This window comes from Monodelphis domestica, chromosome 2 (assembly GCF_027887165.1).
Source record: "Monodelphis domestica isolate mMonDom1 chromosome 2, mMonDom1.pri, whole genome shotgun sequence".
NCBI classification, from domain to species: domain Eukaryota; kingdom Metazoa; phylum Chordata; class Mammalia; order Didelphimorphia; family Didelphidae; genus Monodelphis; species Monodelphis domestica.
In genome coordinates this window covers 187183229-187207475 of record NC_077228.1, presented here as the reverse complement: position 1 = coordinate 187207475, position 24247 = coordinate 187183229, and positions in this window count along the sequence as shown.

The window sequence follows — 24247 nt, the reverse complement described above, 5'->3', positions numbered from 1 at the left end:
TGTGATGGAATACTACTGTGCCATAAGAAATGATGAGCAGCCTACTTAAAAAAATTGAAAGACCTACATGGAATAATAAATGGCAAAATGAGTAGAACCAAGAGAACATCATGCACAGCTACAAATTTAATAGTTGAATAATAAATTGTCAATATTAGTTCTTCCAGATGATGAAGTGAATAACATAAAAGACATTATATATGTGTACATATATATATATATATATATATATATATATATATGTCCCAGATGATGCCTTCTATAATGAAAAGAGGGGAGAGAGGGCTGAGACACTTGTAAGTATATTTTACTAATTTTAAAAAGTGTTAAAATAATGTAAATAGAACAATAACCAAGCAATTACAACTGAATATTGTGAAGCATAATATACAAGCCTGGTCCTAGAAAAGCAACATAAGGAGGTAGATTTCCTTATTTCTTTGTGGTGGAGGAAAACTTTAAATTCGCTGACCATTTCCTCCTCATCAACTACCTTGAAGTCACATAGGCAATTTGTTATTCACAATCATGCAAATGTATAAATGTATGTGGTTCTCCTACCCTAAGGTCCCAAAGGCCCATATCAGTATCTCAGGCTTACAAATGGACTGTGTACTTCTGTTGAAAACTCATATTTCCTTAGACTCTGCCTTCATATCTGATTATAGTTGATGGAGAATTCACAGGGAATTTATTGGAATGAGGACTTCAGAGTCAGTTAATAAAGGGCAATCTGATTTGTTTCTTCCCACTCTTTTCAACCACATATATACTAGCTTTGTTATATATTTTATAATATCATACATTAGTATAATTAGTAATAATTTTTAACCTTACATTCTTGGATTAAAGGAAATTTGCCAAGCAGATAGTTTCCCAACTTTGCATTCCCAACTCTAAATGTGACTGACCAAGGTAAATTTCTGGGTACATAGGAACTTCCAGGTTGGTAAATTAGTGGTCAGTCAGAGTTTTTCTGTCAGAGAAGGCCTAGAAATAGGTCAGTTCTCATTGTCATCATAGACTGAGGATGAGACATAAGAGACTTGACATAGAGAAAAGAGAAGGAAGACAGCATCAGAAAGAAATTTGGGTAGCCATATAGGTAGATTTTTATAAAAATAATTATCTGAAGCTCTCATACTATGAATTATATCTACTATTTTTGATTAAAAGTCTGAATGACTTTTAATCATCAGCAGAATCATCATCATCTTTTTACCTATAAAAGTATGCAAGCATTGTAGTTCATTCACAGAATCTATAGAAAAAATGAATTTATATTTTCTTTCCAATATACAATAAGTGCCCATGGCTTCATTATGGAAATTATTGAGCAATATTATCAAGTAGTATATGCAGAAAGGACTAACACTTCTGTTGTGAGGGCTTCCCAAGTCCTCTTCAGGACTGCTTATCTATGTTTGATGTCTACCTCTCACCTAACTGTCACCTGTGGCTCCAAGAAGATGCAGCACCGAAACAAAACTATTTTAGGTCATAAGTTAAACCAGGTTGAGGGAAAACAACAGGCCTCATGCCCATCAGTAAATTAGGGGGATGTCTACATCAAGAATATGAAGACTTTCCCATGGTGGAATGGGCAGATGAGAATAACTTGTCCCAATGGCCATGACAGCACTAAAGCAGGCACTGGGGAGGACTTAGGGCATAGTCAGATACTAAATAAAATTATTAAAGGTCATCCATTGCTTCCTGGGTCATCTCCAATCATCCTGACTTTTGTCTTTTTATTTAGAATATTTTTCCATGGTTACATGATTCATGATTTCCCCCTTTATTCTCTCCCTTCTCCCAGAGCTGACAAGCAGTTCCACTGGGTTATATGTATCATTGTTCAAAACCTATTTCCATGTTATTCATAGTTGCAGTAGAGTGATCTTTTAACATTAAAGCCCAAATCATGTCCCTATCAAATCACATGATCAAGCAGTTGTTTTTCTTCTGCATTTGTTCTTTCTCTAGATGTGGATGCATTTCTGTTCCCACAGTTCTTTCTCTAGATGTGGATGCATTTCTGTTCCCACAGTTCTTTCTCTGGATAAGTTCCTCTGCACTGTCATGGGTCTTGCATTGTTGCTAGTAGAGAAGTCCAGTACATTCAGGATGTGGCATAATATATCAGTCTCTGTGTACAATGTTCACCTGTTCTACTCCTTTTGTTCGGCATCAATTCCTGGAGGCGTTTCCAGTTCACATGGAATTAATTCCTCCCATTTATTATTTCTTTCAGTACAATAATATTCCATCACCAACATATACCACAATTTGTTCAGCCATTCCCCCATACAAGGACACCCCTTCATTTTCTAATTTTTTTCCACCTCATAGGGTGTGGCTATAAATATTTTTGTAGAAGTCTTTTTCCTTATTATCTCTTTGGGGTATAAACCCAGCAGTGGTATGGCTGGATCAAAGGGCAGGTATTCTTTTAAAGCTGTTTGCACATAGCTCCAAATTACCCTCCAAAATGGTTGCATAAATTTACAACTCCACCAGCAATGCATTAGTGTCCCAATTTTGCCACATCCCCTCCAACATTTATTGCTTTCCTTTGTTGCCATATTGGCCAGTCTGATAGGTGTAAGATAGTACCTCAGAGTTGTTTTAATTTATTTTTCTCTAATCAGGCGGGATTTAGAACACTTTTTCATGTCTTACTACTATTTAGGCATTTAAATATGTCTTTTGATTGATAGGCTGGTTAATATTACTATGGGGGTGGTGTCCATGATTGGAGTTCAATTTGATGGAATTAGATGACCCACTTTCTGCAATTCACTGAGGCAAAGTCTGCTTCAAGCTAAGTGGAATGGCAAAACCTGGCTGAGAAATTCTTCCCTGAATTCCAAAAGAGCTTAAGATCTTAGTCTGGCTGCAATGGTATTTTCCATTTGAGATCTGAAACATTTGGATGCTTACTCCTAGATAAATGGTTTACTTTTACTGAGACAACCTCTTGTTCAGTCACGACACCCTGCTATATAACATCTATTACAGAGTAAGGACAGAAGAGTTTCCCCAAATGTTTTAACACATAAATTCAAAATGGACTAACAGAATAATAAAAATTTGTAGATGACTGGTTCAAAGGGATGTGTATATTTTAGAGGATAATGATAAGAAAATATTTCTAAATTTAGGTAGAGCAAAACTCCTTCTAGATTGAGATAAAAGACTAGGGGTGGAGGGCAAGTAGATCATTTGAATTATCTATACCTACGTTCAGATAGTGGCCATTGATCAGTAATGAGTGACAATCCGGGATACAGAAATAAATATGTATGTGAAAATCTTGAATTATTCATATTTCTTTGGAGGCAGCTCAACTTTAACCTAATAGCATCTCATTTAATGTTGTTTTTATGGAGGTGGTCCAGCATGCTCAGTAAAAAGAGCATCTTTTTTTAAAAAAAAAAAATCCTATATGGCACAGAATCTGCCACACTATGAAAGGACAACTTTCACGGCCAAGGGTTCAGAAGGGCAAGAAGGCTAACAGAATTACACTGTTTTGAATAAAGAATATTAAAGTATATTTAAATCACTTATCTAACTTTATTATGATACAATGGTGAATTATGTTATCACCACATTTGCAATTAGATGGTGCAACAGATGGTAGAAGATTTACAGAAACATTAACATCCTGTGTAAGACAAGTTTAATAAATTCATTGATGGGTTGTCTCTGGGACTACAGGAAAATGTTTACATACCAAACAGAATAGGTAGCTAGGTTTGAGGGAAGTGCTTGTGAAAGGTTATGTGCATTTTCACTTTAATCCTGTCAATTAGTTCAACAACTGTTTATCTACAGAGAATGAGGTAGGAGATTGGGACTACTTTTAAGTCAAACACAGGAATAAGCATAAAGTTTTGTCAAAAGAAAAAATAATGTGTGAGTATAGGGTGAAAATCAATAGCATTATCTAATTAGAGATGGAAGAGAGTTTAAAGGACAGCTGGTCCAACCTCTTCACTTTTCAAATAAGAAAAAAATCATGAATAATAATACTAATAGCTAATGCTTACTATGTGCCAGGTACTGTGCTAAAAGATTTACAGTTATTAACTGATTTGATCTTCACAACAAACTATTGGGAGTGAAACAGGAGTGGAGGTGAAATAATTTTTCTGATATCATACAGGTAACAAACAGGTCAAGGAACATATTTTAACTGAGGTATTTTGACTAAAAATTTAGCTCCTTTTCATTTTGCTCAGCCTTTAAATTTATTTTATTTTATTTTTTCCTCACATGTAAAATGATTTCCAATGCCTTAAGAAGAATTTTGAGTCTCAAATTATCTCCCTCCCACCCCACCACCCAGATTTTACATGTACAAAAATATGAAGCATTTTTCCCATATTAATTCTTTTGTGGAAATGAATTCAAATTTAAAAAAAAAACTTAAGAAAGAAACTGAAAAATTTTGCTTTGGTCTGGATTTAGACTTCATCAGTTCATTCTCTAGAACCAGATTGCATTTGTTACCATGTGTTTTTCGGAATTCTTTTAAATTGTATTGTTGAGAATAGCTGTTATTCACATTTATTCATTGTATAATATTCCTGTCATTTTTTACAATGTGTCCTTTTGGTTCTACTTACTTCACTTTGCTTCATTTTATGTGTTTTTCCAGATTTTTCTGAGCTCCTTCTTCTAAGAATTTCTTATAACACAATAGTATTCCATTACAGTCATACATTATAAATTATTCAATCATTCCCCAATTGATAGACATGCCCTTACTTTTTATTTATTTGTCCCACAAAAAAAAACTGTTTTAAATTTTTTTGTACATTTAGGTCCTTCCTATTTTTGATTTTTACCTCTTTGGGATACAAACCTATTAATGGTTATTACAGGGACAAAGAGTCTGTATTATATTATAGCCCTTTGCACATAGGTCCAAATTGCTTTTCAGAATGCTTAAATCAGTTCCTAACTCCTTCAACAGTAAATCAGTGTTCCAATTTTTCCACATCCCCTCCAAGGTTTGTCATTTTCCTTTTCTGTCATAATGGCCAATCTGATAGATTAGGGTGGTACCTCAGACTTGTTTTAATTTACATTTCTCTCATTCTAACTCATTTAGAGCATTTTTTTTTGCTTGATTATAGAGAGTTTTGATTACTTTGTTTGTGAACTTCCTGTTCATGTCCAACTATCAATTCAGGAATGAGTTGTATTCTTATACATTCAATTAATTTCTTTATGTATTTGAGAAATGAGACCTTTAATAGAAATTCTTTTTTTTTAATTTGCACTATTGTGAACCCTCCATCCAATTTACCTGTTTAATTTATGACAACCACTTCCCAAATTTTGCACTTTTTTTATATCAGCTCCACTTCTGCTTCTCTTATCCCCTTTTCCTCCTACTTACCAGTAGGGTAAGATAGATACCTATACACTGTTGATTATGTATATTTCTGCCTCTTAGAGCCAATTCTAATGAGAACAAGGTTCAAGTGCTCTCCTCCCTGTGTCTCCCGTCTTCCCCTCCACTGTGAAAGCCGTTTCATGCTTCTTTTATGTGTAATAATTTGTTTCTCTCTATTTTTCCCTTCCCTTTGCTCCCAATGCATTCCTTTCTCATACCTTTATTTTATTTTTTAGATATCATTCCATCATATTCAATTCACACATTTACCCTCTGATTATGTATAGTCCTTCTAACAGTCTTAATAAAAAATTCTTAATAAAAAATTCTTAAGAATCATTTCCCATGTACATATATAGAAAGTTCAAACTTATTGAAAATCTTTTGTTATTTCTTTTCCATTTACCATTTTGTGCTTCCCTTAAGACCTGTGTCTGAGAGTCAAATGTTTCATTCATATTTAGTCTTTTCATCAGAAATGTTTGAAAGTGCTCTACTTCACTCAATATACATTTTTTCCAGGAAGCATATATTCAGATTTTGCTGAGTTAGTGATTATTGGTTGAAGTCCTAGCTTCTTTGCTCTCTAGAATATCATATTCCAGTCCCTCCTATCCTTAACATATAAGCTATTGAGTCTTGTGCTATTCTGACTGTGTCTTCAAGATATTCAACACGCTTCTTTTTGGCTGCTTGCAATATTTTCTCCTTCACCTGGGAATTCTGTAATTTGGCTATAATATTCCTTGGAATCATCCTTTGGGTATCCCTTTCAGAAAGTGATCAGTAGATTCTTTCCATTTCTATTTATCTTCTTGTTCTAGGATATGAGGATAGTTTTCCTCATTAATTTCTTGAAAGATGATGTTTAAGTTCTTTCTTTGATCATGGCTTTCAGGTAGTTCAATAATCCTTAGATTATCTCTCTTGGACGTACTTTCCATGTCAGTTGTTTTTCCAATGAGATATTTAATATTTTCTTCTAATATTTTCATTCTTTTGCCATTATTTAATTGTTACTTAATGTCTTGTGGCATCATTAGCTTCCACTCGCCCAATTCTAAATTTTAAGGCATGATTTTCTTGACAATTTTCAATTTGATCACATATTTTTAAAGAGTCTTTTTTTTTCCCCAGTGAATTGTTGTACTTATTTTTATGTTTGGTCAATTCTGCCTTTTGATGAGTTCTACTCTTCATTGGATTTCTATTCCTTTTTTGTCAATTGAACTATTCTGTGTTTATTTAAAGACAATAATTTCCTTCATGTTTTTATGCGTCCTTTACCAACCTGTTGACTTTTTTTTTCATGATTTCCCCATGTCACTCTCATTTATTTTTCTATTTTCTTCTACTTCTCATATTTCATTTATTAAATTTGTTTGAATTCCTCCACTAATTCTTTTTGGTCTTAAAAGCAAATCATAGACTTCCAGGTAAACATGGCTGCAATCTATACGCGACTCGCTTCACCTCCCCGGCACCGAACAAAATAGACTACCTCAAAAGAGCATAAAAATCACCTTCAGAAGAATGGAGGGACTCTCCAGTAAACCACAGAAATGAAGGTAGATGGGGTTTGAACATTTCCACACTATAAGGAAGAGGAAAAGCTCACACAAAAACGTGAACTGAACCTCCCCTCCCCACCACTACCACCACCAAACCAGAGTAAGCTATCAGAGCACTCACTGGGACAGCAAGTGAGTGAGGAGCATCTCTGTCTGGGGGGGCACACTAGGGTCCTTGGGATCTAAAGACTGCAAGGAAATGACCTCTCAGGGCGGTTTCACAGGAGAATCCTGTGCTGAGCACAGGGGGCTGTGGAACTGAATTCTGGGGAGGTTGTGCTGAGCACCTGGGCAGAGATGAATACCTGGGGGGGCTGCACTGATTGCCTGGGTGGTTGGGCTGAACACAGGGGCCCCGCACTCTAAGAAAACTCGGAAACTGAGAAGAACTACTCTGAGGCAACCTAAATTCACAGAAAACCCACCCACATCACCCAGACCCCAGACCAAAATAAGAAAGTGGAATAAAACCACCAAGAGGATGGCTCACATGTCCCAAAATCAAGCCTCCAAGAAGAAAGGGTGGAAAGAAAGTGACTATTGAAAACTTTTGTGGAGGGAGTACCCAAGGAAAATAAGAGAATGAGGATGAAATCCAAACAAAATCAGAACATGCCTCCCAAAATGCAAACTATCCACAAGCTCTTGAAGATCTCAAACTGGAGCTTACCCAAAAGATGGAAACCTTTTGGAATGAAAAATGGGAGAAAGAGATCAGCAGTCTGATAGACAAGACTTCAAAATTGGAGAAAGAGCTGGAAGCATCTAATAGAAGGGCAGACAAAGCTAAAAAGCAAAACCAGTCCCTAATGACCAGAATTAAGAAAATCGAAGAAAGTGAGATTACAAAACAGCAAGAATCAATAAAGCAAAGCCAAAAAATTAATGAATTAGAAGAAAACATGAAGTATCTCACTGAAAAGGTCACAGACTTGAAAAACAGAGGAAGAAAAGACAACTTCAGAATTATTGGTCTCCAAGAAAAACCAGAGACAAACAAAAAACTCGATGCTATTCTACAGGAGATTATAGAAGAAAATTGCTCACATGTTCTGGAGCAAGGTGGCAAAATAGAAAAAGAAAGGGTTCATAGAACACCCTCAATACTAAATACCCAAAAGAAAACCCCCAGGAAAGTAATCGCCAAATTCAAGAGCTTCCAAGAATAGGAGAAATCCTACAAGAAGCCAAGAAGAGGAGCTTGGGGGTGGGGGGGGGGCTCTCATAAGGTTCACAAAGGACTTAGCGGCTAACACACTAAGACACTGCAAAGCATGGAACACGATATTTAGAAAGGCAAGAGAGCTGGGTCTCCAACCAAGAATCAACTACCCAGGAAAACTGACTATATACTTCCAGGGGAAAGTATGGGCATTCAACAAAATAGAAGATTTCCAAGCATTTGCAAAGAAAAGACCAGAACTTAGTGAAAAATTTGACATCCAATCACAGAAAGCAAGAGAATCATAAAAAGGTAAATATGAAAGAAAGGGAAAAGGAGATGAATCTTATCTTTTTCTTTTGGTCAAACTCTCTTCTATAAGGACTACATTGAAATCAAATTATATATATTAATATGTGGGGAAATGTATTGTGTAACTCTCAAAAATTGTACGTATCATAAGAGTAGTTAGAAGAATCATACATAGGGAAAGATTGGGGCATCAAGAAGATTTGGTGAAAGGGGGGCAAAGAAAGAAAAAGGGAGGGGGGAATCACTGATAATACTAACTTTTATTCAAGAAATCGGGGGGACTAAATAGAATAATCTTTCTCATACAAAGATACACATGGGAAGGGGAGGGGAAGAAGGATGGAGTAAGACATTTTGGGCCTCAACTGATAGAAAGACGGCAGGAGTTGCAATCATGATATCTGACAAAGCCAAAGGAAAAATAGACCTGATCAAAAGGGGGAGGGAAGGGAAATATATTCTGTTAAAAGGGACTAAAGATAATGAGGAAATATCACTAATCAACATGTATGCACCAAATGGTATAGCATCCAAATTTTTAATGAGAAACTAGGAGAATTGAAGGAGGAAATAGACAGTAAAACCATATTAGTGAGAGACTTGAACCAACCACTATCATATTTAGATAAATCAAACCAAAAAATAAGAAAGAGGTAAAAGAGGTAAAAGAAATCTTAGAAAAATTAGAGTTAATAGACATATGGAGAAAAATAAATAGGGACAAAAAGGAATGCACCTTCTTCTCAGCACCACATGGCACATTCACAAAAATAGATCATACACTAGGTCACAGAAACATGGCACTGAAATGCAGAAAAGCAGAAATAATAAATGCAACCTTTTCAGATCATAAAGCAATAAAAATATTGATCAGTATGTGTACATGGAGAGCCAAATCAAAAATTAATTGGAAATTAAATAATTTGATACTCCAAAATCAGTTAGTTAGAGAAGAAATCATAGAAACAATAATTTCATTGAGGAAAATGACAATGGTGAGACATCCTTTCAAACCTTATGGGATGCTGCCAAAGCAGTACTTAGAGAAAAATCCATATCCATGAGTGCATATATTAACAAATTAGGTAGGGCAGAGATCAATGAATTGGAAATGCAAATAAAACCTTGAGAACAAACAAATTAAAAACCCCCAGAAGAAAACCAAACTAGAGATCCTAAAAATTAAGGGAGAAATTAATAAAATCGAAAGTGATAGAACTATTGAGCTAATAAACAAGACTAGAAGCTGGTACTTTAAAAAAACAGACAAAATAGACAAAGTACTGGCCAATCTAATTAAAAAAAGGAAATAAGAAAGGCAAATTAGCAGCATCAAGGATGAAAAGGGAGACCTCACCTCCAACCAAGAAGAAATTAAGGCAATCATTAAAAACTATTTTGCCCAACTATATGGCAATAAATATACCAACCTAGGTGATATGGATGAATATCTACAAAAATATAAATTGCCTAGACTAACATAAAAAGAAATAGATTTCTTAAATAATCCCATATCAGAAACAGAAATCCAACAGGCCATCAAAGAACTTTCTAAGAAAAAATCCCCAGGCCCTGATGGATTCACCAGTGAATTCTATCAAACATTCAAAGAACAACTAACCCCAATACTATACAAACTATTTGACATAACAAACAAGGAGGGAGTTCTACCAAATTCCTTTTATGACACAAACATGGTACTAATTCCAATGCCAGGCAGGACAAAACAGAGAAAGAAAATTATAGACCAATCTCCCTAATGAATATAGATGCAAAAATATTAAATAGGTTACTAGCAAAAAGACTCCAGCAAGTGATCAGAAGAGTCATTCAACATGATTAAGGAGGATTTATACCAGGGATGCAGGGCTGGTTCAATATTTGGAAAACCATCCACATAATTGACCACATCAATAAGCAAACCAACAAAAACCACATGATCATTTCAATAGACGCAGAAAAAGCCTTTAATAAAATACAACACCCATTTCTATTAAAAACACTAGAAAGCATAGGAATAGAAGGGTCATTCCTAAAAATAATAAACAGTATATATCTAAAACCATCAACTAATATCATCTGCAATGGGGATAAACTAGATACATTCCCATTGAGATCAGGAGTGAAACAAGGATGCCCATTATCACCTCTATTATTTGAATTGTACTAGAAATACTAGCAGTAGCAATTAGATAAGAAAAAGAAATTGAAGGCATTAAAATTGGCAATGAGGAGACCAAGTTATCACTCTTTGTGGATGACATGATGGTCTACTTAAAGAATTCTAGAGATTCAATCAAAAAGCTAATTGAAATAATTAACAACTTTAGCAAAGTTGCAGGATACAAAATAAACCCCCAAAAGTCATCAGAATTTCTATATATTTGCAACACAGCTCAGCAGCAAGAACTAGAAAGAGAAATCCCATTCAAAATTACATTAGACAAAATAAAATACTTAGGAATCTATCTCCTGAGACAAACACAAGAACTATATGAACACAACTACAAAACACTCTCCACACAACTAAACCTAGACGTGAGCCATTGTAAAAATATTAACTGCTCATAGGTAGGACCAGCCAATATAATAAAAATGAGCATCCTACCCAACTTATTTATCTATTTAGTGCTATACCCATTGAACTTCCAAAATTTTTTTTTTCTTAATTAGGAAAAACCATTACAAAGTTCATTTGGAAGAATAAAAGATGAAGGATATCCAGGGAAATAATGAAAAAAAAATACAAAGGAAGGTGTCCTTACAATCCCAGATCTGAAACTCTATTATAAAGCAGTGGTCATCAAAACAATTTGGTACTGGCTAAGAGACAGAAAGGAGGATCAGTGGAATAGACTCAGGGTAAGTGACCTCAGTAAGACAGTATATGACAAACCCAAAGATCCCAGCTTTTGGGACAAAAACCCACTATTTCATAAAAACTGCTGGGAAAATTGGAGGACAGTTTGGGAAAGATTAGGTTTAGATCAACAACTCACACCCTACAGCAAGATAAATTCAAAATGGGTGAATGACTTGAACATAAAGAAGGAAACTATAAGTAAATTATGTGAACACAGAATAGTATACATGTCAGAGCTTTGGGAAGGGAAAGATATTAAAACCTAGCAAGACATAGAGAGTCACAAAATGCAAAATAAATAATCTGGAATACATCAAATTAAAAAGTTTTTTAAAAACTAAACCAATGTAGCTCAAATCAGAAGGGAAGCAACAAATTGGGAAACAATCTTCATAAAAGCCTCTGACAAAGGTTTAATTAACCAAATTTACAAAGAGCTACATCAATTGTACAAAAAATCAAGCCATTCTCCAATAAGGGACATGAACCGGCAGTTCTCAGCCAAAGAAATCAAAACTATTAATAAACACATGAAAAAGTGTTCTACATCTCTTATAATCAGAGAGATGCAAATCAAAACAACCCTGAGGTATCACCTCACACCTAGCAGAATGGCTAACATGACAGCAAAGGAAAGTAATGAATGCTGTAGGAGATGTGGCAAAGTAGGGACATTAATTCATTGCTGATGGAGTTGTGAATTGATCCAACCATTCTGTAGGGCAATTTGGAACTATGCCCAAAGGGCGATAAAAGACTGTCTGCCCTTTGATCCAGCCATAGCACTGCTAGGTTTGTACCCCAAAGAGATAATAAGGAAAAAGACTTGTACAAGAATATTCATAGCTGCGCTCTTTGTGGTGGCCAAAAATTGGAAAACGAGGGGATGCCCATCAATTGGGGAATGGCTGAACAAATTGTGGTATATGTTGGTGATGGAATACTATTGTGTTAAAAGGAATAATAAAGTAGAGGAATTCCATGGAGACTGGAATGACCTCCAAGAAGTCATGCAGAGAGAAAGGAGCAGAACCAGGAAAACATTATACACAGAGACTGATACAATGTGGTACAATCGAATATAATGGACTTCTCCATTAGTGTCAATGCAATGTCCCTGAACAATCTGCAGGCATCTAAAAAACACTATCCACAAGCAGAGGATAAACTCTGGGAGTAAAAACACCAATGAAAAGCTACTGCTTGACTACAGAGGTGGGGGGGATATGACTGAGGAGAGACTCTAAATGAACACTAATGCAAATACCAACAACATGTAAATGGGTTAGAATCAAGAACACATGTGATACACAGTGGAATCATGCATCAGATATGGGAGAGCTGGTGGGAAGGGGGGGAGGAAAAGAAAATGACCTTTGTTTCCAATGAATACTGTTTAGAAATGACCAAATAAAATAATGTTTAACGTGAAAAAAAAAGCAAATCATATTTTTTCTTGAAGGTTTTGAATAGAACAGTTTTGACTTTGTTATATTTTTCTGAGTTTGTGTTTTGGTCATCTCTGTCACTAAAAAACTTTACTTGTTGAGTTTCTTTTTTTTTGTTATTTGCTCACTTTTCAACCTTTTTTCTTTTCTTATAAATTAAAATACTGTTAAAGTTGGGTTCTGTAACTATAGTAAAGAGACCACTCTTTCAAGCTTCAGGTTCTTTGTGCAGCTGCCCTCAGACGCAGCTCTGGGGATCTATAGCTTTCATTTCTTCCAAGGTGTTATGGGGTAAGGAAAGATATGTTTAATACTTCTGCTGGCTTGTGCTCTGATCCACTTTTATCCCCCTTTGAACTGTGACTAGGCATCTCTGCTCCCTGACCATAAGTTCTGATATGTATTAGTTCTCCTCATCTTGACATTGTGCCCCAGGACTACAACTTGGTTCAGTTAATGGGCAATGGAAGAAGAGGTTTGAAACTAGAGCTGATTATGGGAACCCCTGTAATACCCTTTTGACCAGTTGTTCAACTCCCCTTACATTTGTGACTGAGAACTCTGAAATCTTATGCTGCTGATTCAGCCTCCTTATGGCTTATTACCATGATGGGGCTTGCCTTCAACTTCTACTATGAGCCCTAATTCCACTCTGATGAATTAGATCTTTCTTGCCAGGATTCTTAGTTGTTTTGGGCTGAAAAAAATATTTCACTACACCATTTTGTGGGTTATGCTGTTTCAGTCTTTGTTTTGAGGTCTTATATCATAGCTTTGGGGAAATTAATTTGGGAAAGATCAGATGTGTCTGTGTGCTTTCTCTGCCATCTGGGCCCCACCCTGAGACATCATTTCAATCAATTCTAAAAATTCAGCCATTAATCATGGGAGACATCAATAAAATCTACTATAATGGAGGTTGAATCTTGTGTATTCCTTGAACTCTTAAGTTCTGAACTGCAGTATGCTAAACCAATGAGGTATCCATACCACCAGGAACCAATATTTAGAGCATCAATGAGCAAGGGGGCATTGACTACCTAACCTGATATGAACTGATTCATCAGAAAAACAAAATGTCTATGTCTTATCAGTAGTAAAATTTGGCCAATGAAGATTATCTTTATTTTTAACCTGTTTAAGATAGGAATATGCACTCTCAAAAAAAGAGTAAATAAATATTCAATAATCTTTAAAAAATTTCACAGTTAGGTCATTTGGATTGCTACTTAACTTTGAGATCCAACGAGAAGAAATCAAGGAAGTTCAGTTCACTGCAATTATGACTTTCATCTATTATCTCAAGGTGAATGTCATATCGGAATTTGGGTGCTTCAGTCTTTTGTCCCTTCGTCCCTTTTTCCACTTAGTCCACAAAACATCTGGACATGATTTTCTTGGATGCTTTAGATTCAATTCAGCTTAGTAGAAAAAGTATGGGTATTTTAGGGAAGAGGCAGGATTTTGTTGTCCCACTTTAGATGTAACTTTGAAAAAAGTACTGTAACCTGGAGTATAAACCTATTGTATTTGCACAGGATTTTTATCATAGAGGAGAGAATCATTCCTCAAAGCTACAGGCCTAAGTGAAAATGCAATTAGTGAGCACTTGGGAAACGAGATAACTTCTATGTATTTCCAGGTATAATAGAGAAGATATACATTATAAAACTTTTATCGCTAAATCTCATGAACTATAAAATGGGGATAATAATGTTCATAATATATGTCTCATAGGGCTATTACAACAATCACACAAGACAATGGAGATAAACTATTTTGCAATTTTGAATATTATATAGACTTCTGGGAAACAGAGTCAGCTAGTACAGTAATGGAACCAGTTAGTAAAGCTCTCCCATCATTTTCCTCCAAATAAATTTGAAATAACATCTAAAATCAAATCTGTAGTGGTAGAATCAACTAAAAGTGAAGATAAGACATTCTACAGTCCCAAAACAATTTAAGATATAAGAAGGAGAGATCCGTATTATGAGGTTTGAAGCCAACATGAATGCAATACCAGTGATGGGACTGGATGGTAGAAATAGAATCAGAATCAAAATCAGGAGCTCTCAAGCCAGAGATCTTAAGGAGACATGGCCAATGCTCAGAAAGAGATAATAAGCAACCCCTGTTCTAGCACTGAACACAGGACAATAAGCTATTTGGCAACAACATTGCCTATATCCACTTCTGCAGCTGAGTTCATATGCAAAGAGAACTTTCAGAGAAAGGGGAACAAGATTTCTGAATAGTGTCACCTTCAGACCCAACAGTGTAAGGTTTGGAAGCATAACCTTTCCCTAGGCCAAGCTGGGAACAAAGACCAAATTAAAATCAAGAAATGAGATGTGACAGGAAAGATCAAGACACAAACTTAGAATAAGTAAATGAAGTCAAAACAGCTAAAAACTAAGCCTCAAAAAAAAAAGACAATAATTGGACACAAGCCTAAGAAAAATTCCTAGAATTGATTAAAATGTATTTTTAAACCCCTCCCTTCTGTCTTACAATCAATATTATGTATAGGTTCTAAGACAGAAGAGCAGCAGTAAGGATCAGGCAATGGGGGTAAGCGACTTGCCCAAGGTCACAGAGTTAGGAAGTGTCTGAGGGTAGATTTGAACCTAGGACCTCCCATTTCTAGTCATAGATCTCTGTCCACTGAGCCATCTACCTGCTTCCTAAAATGTATTTTCAAAGTAAAATTAGAATAGTAGAAGAAAATTAGGTAAAAAAATGAGAAGAGGAAAAAATTATGAAAAAATATACACACACACATATATACACACATAAATACTGAAGAAAAGAATTTCTTAAAAACAGAATTGGCCAAATTAAAAACAATTTCACTGGTGAAAACAACTCAATAAAATAAAACAAAGTCAAAAGACTGGGAAAATAAAATAAAATATGAAATATCTAATTAGATAAGCAACTGTTCTGGAAAATAAATCAAGACATTATAATTAAAGTATTATTGTATTATCAGAAAGCCATGTTTAAAGAGTTTTGACATGATAATTCAGGAAACTATATTTCCCTGATATCCTAAAAAACATAGGGTAAAATAGAAAATAAAAGAACCTACAAATCACCACTTGTAAAAAAATTCACAAAATGAAAACTCCCAGCACATAATAGTCAAATTACTGAGTCCCTAAATCAAAGACAAAATGTTTCAAGCAGCCAGAAAGAAACCATTCAATTATTGTAGAGACAGCAACATCACAAAAGTTTTAGCCAATGCTACCTTAAAGGAGTAGTGGGCTTGGCATGAAGACAAAAGAACTAGAATTACAAGCACAGCAAAACTGAGTGTAATTCTTCAAGGGGGAAATGGATATTTTATGAAATAAAGGGCTCTGAAACATTTCTTATGGAAAGACTAGCACTAAATAGAAAATCTGACTCCCCAATAAAAGACTCAAGAGAAATACGAAAAGGTAAATAGACATGAAAGAAAAACAATAAGGGACTCATTAAGGTTAAACTCTACATTTCTATGCTGGGAAGAAAATACTTGTAACTCCCAAGAACTTTATCATGATTACAAGTTAGGGGATTCTATATTGAATGCATAGGAGGGAATTGATTATATTAAAATAACATAAAATTAATGGGTAAGAAAAAAGAAGGATGCCCTGAGAGAAGGGGAAAGGGAAGTAAGAATATAAAAAAAAATATCCAAAATATTAAATATGCACAAGGAAGATGTTTTACACAGGAGAGATAACATATACAAAATCAGTTTGGTATAGAAATCTATCTTATCCATCATGGAAGTAGAAAGAAAAGAAGATAGAAGAAAAGGAGTTGATAAAAAAAAGGAGGGTAGATAAAAGAAGAAAGTGATCAGAAGCAAAATAGATGTAAGAGGAGAGACAATAAAAAGACTGAGAAGGGAAACTGAAGAAAATAGGATAGAGGGAAAATAGGATAGATTGAATGTTATCTATTTAATCATCAAATGGAATTGAATAACAAAAAGGATTATAAACCAGGATCAGAAAATATACTATTTACCAGAAATAAACTTGAGACACAGAAACACACAGAGTGTTAAAATAACAGACTGGAGCAAAATGCATTATGCTTCAACTCACGTAAAAAGGAAGATGTTGCTATGATAACTTCAAACAAAGCAAAAGCAAAAGCAGATCTATTTTTAAAAGATTAACTTTGAAACTGCACCTTGTTAAAAGACAACAAAGCCAATGGGATAAAATCAATATTAAGCATTGTTCTTCAAAGGGCATAACATCTAAAATCTTTAAAGTTAAATGAATTACAAAAAGTGAATGGATAGTAAAACTATACTAATGGAGGACTTTAGCTTTCTTATCTCAGAGCTAGATAAATCTAACCATAAAATAAATAAGAAAGATGATAAGGAGATTAATAAAATCTTGGAAAAAATAAATATACCTCTGGAGAAAATTGAATGGAAATAGAAAAGAATATATATTTTCCTTACCTATACATGATACCTTCAAAAAACTGATCATGCATTAGGGCATAAAAAAACTCACAACCAAATAAAAATATCAGAAATATTAAATGCATCTCTTCTGGATCATAGTGAAATAAAATTACATTCCCTAAAGTAGGATAGAAAGATAGAATGAAATTTAATGGAATTTAAATAATCTAATCCTAAGCATGAGTGGATAAAACAACAAATTAGAGAAACAATCAATAATTTCATTAGAGAGAATAAAAGCAATGAGTCATCATACCAACATTTGTGAGATACAGCCAAATTGCTTAAGGGAAATTTTATATATCTAAATGTATGCATCAATAAAAGGGAGAAAGAACAGAGTAATGAATTGGATATATAACTAAAATAACTAGATGGAAAATAAGCTAAAAATCCAAAATTAAAATACTGAAAAATCAAAAAGCGATTAATAAACTTGAAAGTAAATAAAAACCATAACTTGAAACTATCTCAATAAAATCAGGATTGAAGCAAGGAGATCCATTATTACTACTCACATTTATATAGTATTAGGAATGCTAGCTGTAACAATAGAGAAGAAAAAGAAATAGGAAAAAATAACATTCAGTGCTTAAAAAAATTATCACTTCGTATGTAGTATGATGTAATCCTTAAAGAGTTCTAAAGAATCAACTAGAAAAAAAAAATGAATAACTTCAGCACTGAACTTAGAATCAGAAATATGTATCTTTATGAATTCAACTCAGCCTCATACACTTCAGAGATGTGTGAATGTGGGCAAGTTACTTAACCCTGTTTACCTTTGGTCCTGGTATGTCATATTAACTAGAGAAGGATATGACAGCCATTCCAGTATCTTTGCCATGAAAAACCCCAAAGGGGTCACATAGAGAAGGTAAATTAAAACAACTCTGAGATACCATCTCATACCTATCATATTAACTAATATGATGGAAATGTAAAATGATAAACTGTTGGAAGGAATATGGAAAAAATTGGAGCATCAATGCACTGTTGGAGTTAGGAACTTACCTGATCATTCTGGAGAATAACATGGAATTATGATCATAGGGTGATAAAATTATTTATATCTATTTTATCCAGTAAAACTACTATGAGGTCTGTATCCCCCCAAGAGAAAGGGAAAGGACCTATTTCTAAAAATTTTTTAAAAGGCATATTTCTTTTTGCAGTATTCTCTTTTCCTTTCTCATTTTTATTTCTGCCACTCTTAACTCTTTCTTTAACTCCTCCAACTGTCATTGTTGGATTTGTGTACAATTAGCATTTTTCTTTCTTGCTTTCTGGTATATACTTTCAAATTTTTGTCTTTTTTTCTGAGTTTATATCTTTGTCTTCCCTGCCCCAGTTGTAGATGTTTAGATGTGGATCTTCTACACACACACACAAACACACACACACACACACACACACACACACACACACACACACACACACTTTTTCTTTGTCATTTCCTCAAATTTCTATCCTATTTCTTTACTTTCAACTTTGTTAAATTTGTACTCTGCTAACCTTGGGGGAGGGTGACACTGTGCTAGACTTCAGTGATTTGTACTGCTGTTTTTCAGAGATAGTTCTAGTGATTTGCAATTTTTGAGGCTTCTAAGGTGGAATGATCCTACCAGAAGTTTCATCACTGCTGTATTGGTCTTATCTTTATCCAGGAAAGAATCCTAGTCTCCTGAAGCACTAGCACTCTTCTTGATCCTAGAATTGTAACCATGTCACCTGCTCTCCTGCAGGCTTGAAACTGCAACTTAGATTTCTGCTCCTCTAAAAGTTACCATAAGGACTCTTCCCTGGTCTAGAACTGTGACCAGGTTCTCTGATCCCCTACAGATGTAAGTGCTAGTGCTCCTTTCTGCCCTGGAACTGTTATTAGTGCCTCTGCTACATTGAGACAAACCATATGGGTTCCTCTCCACCATAGAACTGTGACCCAGATTGTGTGTGTGTACGTACAATAGAGGTTCCAGCCAGCATTGGCTGAATTCAGTGCCAACAGTGATCTCTGTAATCACTCTCTGACCAGATTTTACTTTACTTTACTGTCTCTAGGGTACAAGTTCCCCAAACTGTTACTTCTGACAAGATCCCAGCCATCTCCAAGGTCCAAGGCTGTTGTTGTCACAGTGTGAACTCTGACTGGTATTACAGTTCTACAGTTCTGACAGACCTCTGCTGCCAACCTCAAAAACTATGCATGTTATTCTTTGAACAATATTTCTGTTGCTGCATATAATGTTCTCTTGGTTCTGCTCATTTTGCTCTGAATAATTTCTTAGAAGACCTCCTAAGTTTCCTGGAGTGAAAAAAAAAATTATTGTTCTTTTATTGACTCTGTCACTCCAAAATTTGATTTGGTGCATTATTTTAAAATAATTTGGAGAGGAATGTTGGAAAAGTTAAGCTGAGGGGCAGCTGGGTAGCTTAGTAGAGAGAAAATGTGGACTAGAATTGAGAGGTACCGTGTTCAAATCTGCTCTCAGATGCTTCCTGGTTGTGTAATCCTGAGCAAGTCAAACTGCTTAAAACTTAAACTCTTCTGCTTTAAAACTAATACCCAACACTGATTCTAAGAGGAAAGGTAATTTGGTTTGTTGTTGTTGTTGTTGTTGTTCTTTTGTTTTTTTTTTTAGCATTTTTTAAAATTTTATTTAGTCAATTTAGAATATTATTCCTTGGTTACAAGATTCATATTATTTCCCTCCCTCCCATACTCCCACCCCTTCCCATAGCCAACACAAAATTCCACTGGATTTAACATGTGTCCTTGATCAGAACCTAATTCCAAGTTGTTGATGTTTGTACTAGAATGGTCATTTAGAGTCTACATCCCCAATCATATCCCCCTCAACCCATGTAATCAAGCAGTTGTTTCTCTTCTGTGTTTCTACTGCCACAGTTTTTCCTCTGAATGTGGAGACTGTTCTTTCTTATAGATCCCTCCAGATTGTTCAGGATGACTGTATTGTCACTAATGGAGAAGTCCATTACATTCAATTGTATCACATGGTATTGGTCTCTGTGTATAATATTCTCCTGGTTCTGCACCTTTCACACTGCATCAATTACTGTAGGCCATTCCAATTCCCATGGAATTCCTCCAGTTCATTATTCCATTGAGCACAGTAGTATTCCATGAGCAACATATATCACAATTTGTTCAGCCATTCCCCAATTGAAGAACATCCCCTCATTTTCTATTTTTTTTTTTGCCACCACATAGAGCACAGCTATAAATATTTTTGTACATGTCTTTTTCCTTATTATCTCTTTGGGATACAAAACCAACAGAGCTATGGCTGGATCAAAGGGCAGACAGTCTTTTATCATCCTTTGGGCATAGTTCCAAATTGGCCTCCAGATAGGTTGGATAAATAAACAACTCAACCAGCAATGCATTAATGTCCCAACTTTGCCACATCCCCTCCAGCATTCATTACTTTCCTCTGCTGTCATGTTAGGCAATCTGCTAGATGTGAGGAGATATCTCAGAGGTGTTTTGATCTGCATCTCTGATTATAAGAGACTTAGAACACTTTTTCATGTTCTTACTAATATTTTTTATTTCTTTAACTGAAAATTGCCTACTCATGTCCCATACCCATTTGTCAACTGGAAAATAGCTTGATTTTTCTGTACAATTAATTTATCTCTGTGAATTTGAGTAATTAGACCTTTCTCAGAAGTTTTTGTTATGAAAATTGTTTCCCAATTTGTTGCTTCCCTTCTAATTTTGGCTATATTGCTTTTATTTGTACAAAGCCTTTTTAATTTAATGTAATCAAAATTATTTATTGTACATTTTGTGATTTTTTTTCTCTTGCTTAGTTTTAAACCTTTCCTTCCCCAAAGATCTGACCTAATTTGCTTATAGTTTTCTTCTTTATATTCAGGTCATTCACCCATTCTGAATGTATCTTGGGGTAGGGTGTGAGATCTTGATCCAAAACTAATCTCTCCGATATTGTCTTCCAATTTTCCTAGCACTTTTTGTCAAATAGTGGATTTTTGTCCCCAAAGCTGGGATCTTTGGGTTTCTTAGACTGTTTTGCTGAGGTCACTTATGCCACGTCTATTTCACTGGTCCTCCTTTCTGTCTCTCAGCCAGTACCAAATTGTTTTGAAGGCCACTGCTTTATAGTATAGTTTGGTATCTGAGACTGCAAGTCCTCCTTCCTTTGCATTTTTTCCATACTTTCCCCAGATATCTTTGATCTTTTGTTCTTCCAAATGAACTTTGTTATGTTTTTTTTTCTAATTTAGTAAAAAAGTTGTTCAGTAGTTCAATGGGTATGGCACTAAAAAAGTAAATTAATTTGGTTAGGATTGTTATTTTTATTATGTTAGCTCATCCAACCCATGAGCAGTCGATGTCTTTCCAATTGCTTAGATCTATTTTTAAATGTGTGGAGAGTGTTTTGTAGTTGTGTTCATATAGTTCCTGTGTTTGTCTTAAGAGATAGATTCCTAAGTATTTTATTTTGTCTAAGATGATTTTGAATGGGATTTCTCTTTCTAGTTCTTGCTGCTGAGCTGTGTTGGAAATATATAGAAATGCTGATGACTTATGTGGGATTATTTTGTATCCTGCAACTTTGCTAAAGTTGTTGATTATTTTGATTAGCTTTTTGGTTTAATCTCTAGGATTCTTTAAGTAGACCATCATATCATCTGCAAAGAGTGATAGCTTGGTCTCCTCATTGCCTACTTTAATACCTTCAATTTCCTTTTCTTCTCTAATTGATACTGCTAGTGTTTCTAGTACAGTGTTAAATAATACAGGTGATAATGGACATCCTTGTTTCACTCCTGATCTTATTGGGAAGGCTTCTAGTTTGTCCCCAATGCAAATGATGTTTGCTGAGGGTTTTAGATATATACTGCTTATTAATTTTAGGAAAGACCCTTGTATTCCCATGCTTTATGGTGTTTTCAATAAGAATGAGTGCTGTATTTTGACAAGGGCTTTTTCTTCATCTATTGAGATAATCATGATTTTTGTTGGTTTACTTGTTAATAAGGTCAATTATGTGGATGATTTTCCTAATATTGAACCATCCTTGCATTCCCAATATGAATCCTACCTGGTCATAGTAAATGACCCTCCTGATCATTAGTTGGAGTCCTTTTGATAGTGTCCTATTTAAGATTTTTGGATCTATATTCATTAAGGAGATTGATCTATAGTTTTCTTTCTCTGTTTTTGACCTGCCTGGCTTTGGAATCAGTACCATATTTGTGTCATAAAAGGAATTTGGTAGAGCTTCTTCTTTGCTTATTATGTCAAATAGTTTGTATAATATTGGGATTCGTTGTTCTTTGAATGTTTGATAGAATTCATTTGTGAATCCATATGGACATGGGGATTTTTTCTTAGGGAGTTCTTTGATAGCTTGTTCAATTTCTTTTTCTGAAATGGAGTTCTTTAGGTAGTTTATTTCTTCCTCTGTTAGTTTAGAAAATTTTTATTTTTGTAAATATTCATCCATATCACCTAAATAGTCATATTTATTGCCATGCAATTGGGCATAATAATTTTATTTTTTTTTATATTTTATTTGATCATTTCCAAGCATTATTCATTAAAAACATAGATCATTTTCTTTTCCTCCCCCCCCAACCCCCATAGCCGATGCATAAATCCACTGAGCATTACATGTTTTCTTGATTTGAACCCATTGCTATGTTGATAATATTTGCATTAGAGTGTTCATTTAGAGTCTCTCCTCTATCATGTCCCCTCAACCGCTGTAGTTGGGCAGGTGCTTTTCCTCGGTGCTTCTACTCCCATAGTTTATCCTTTACTCATGAATAGTGTTTTTTTCTCCTAGATCCCTGCAAATTGTTTTGTTCAGGGACATTACACTGCCACTAATGGAGATTAACTGTTCTCTGAATGTTTGATAGAATTCACTGGTGAATCCATCAGGCACTGGGGATTTTTTCTTAGGAAGTTCTTTGATGGCTTGTTGGATTTCATTTTCTGATATGGGATTATTTAAGAATTCTATTTCCTCTTCTGTTAGTCTAGGCAGTTTGTATTTTTGTATATATTCATCCATATCCCCTAAATTGGTGTATTTATTGCCATATAATTGGGCAAAGTAATTTCTAATGATTGCCTTAATTTCATCTTCATTGGAGGTGCTGTCCCTCTTTTCATCTTTAATGCTGTTAATTTGCTTTTCTTCCTTCCTTTTTTTAATTAAATTGACCAGTACTTTGTCTATTTTGTTTGTTTTTATAAAGTACCAGCTTCTTGTCTTATTTATTAAATCAATAGTTCTATCACTTTCTATTTTATTAATTTCTCCCTTAATTTTTAGGATTTCTAGTTTTGTTTTCTGCTGGGGGGTTTTAATTTGATCACTTTTGAGTTTTTTCATTTGCATTTCCAATTGATTGACCTCTGCTCTCCCTAGTTTGTTAATATAAGCATTCAGGGATATGAATTTACCTCTGATTACCTCTTTGGCTGCATCCCAAAAGGTTTGAAAGGATGTCTCACCATTGTCATTTTCCTCAATGAAATTATTAATTGTTTCTATGATTTCTTCTTTAACTAAACGATTTTGGAGTATCATATTGTTTAATTTCCAATTGGTTTTAGATTTGGTTTTCCATGTACCATTACTAATCATTATTTTTATTGCCTTGGGATCTGAGAAGGCTGAATTCATTATTTCTGCTTTTCTGCATTTGTGTGCTATGTTTCTGTGACCTAAAGTATGGTCAATTTTTGTGAATGTGCCATGTGGTGCTGAGAAGAAGGTGTATTCCTTTTTGTCCATATGTCTATTAATTCTAATTTTTCTAAGATTTCATTCACTTCTTTTACCTCTTTCTTATTTATTTTTTGATTTGATTTATCTAAATTTGATAATGGTTGGTTTAAATCTCCCACTAATATGGTTTTACTGTCTATTTCTTCCTTCAGTTTTCTTAGTTTCTCCATTAGAAATTTGGGTGCTATATTATTTGGTGCA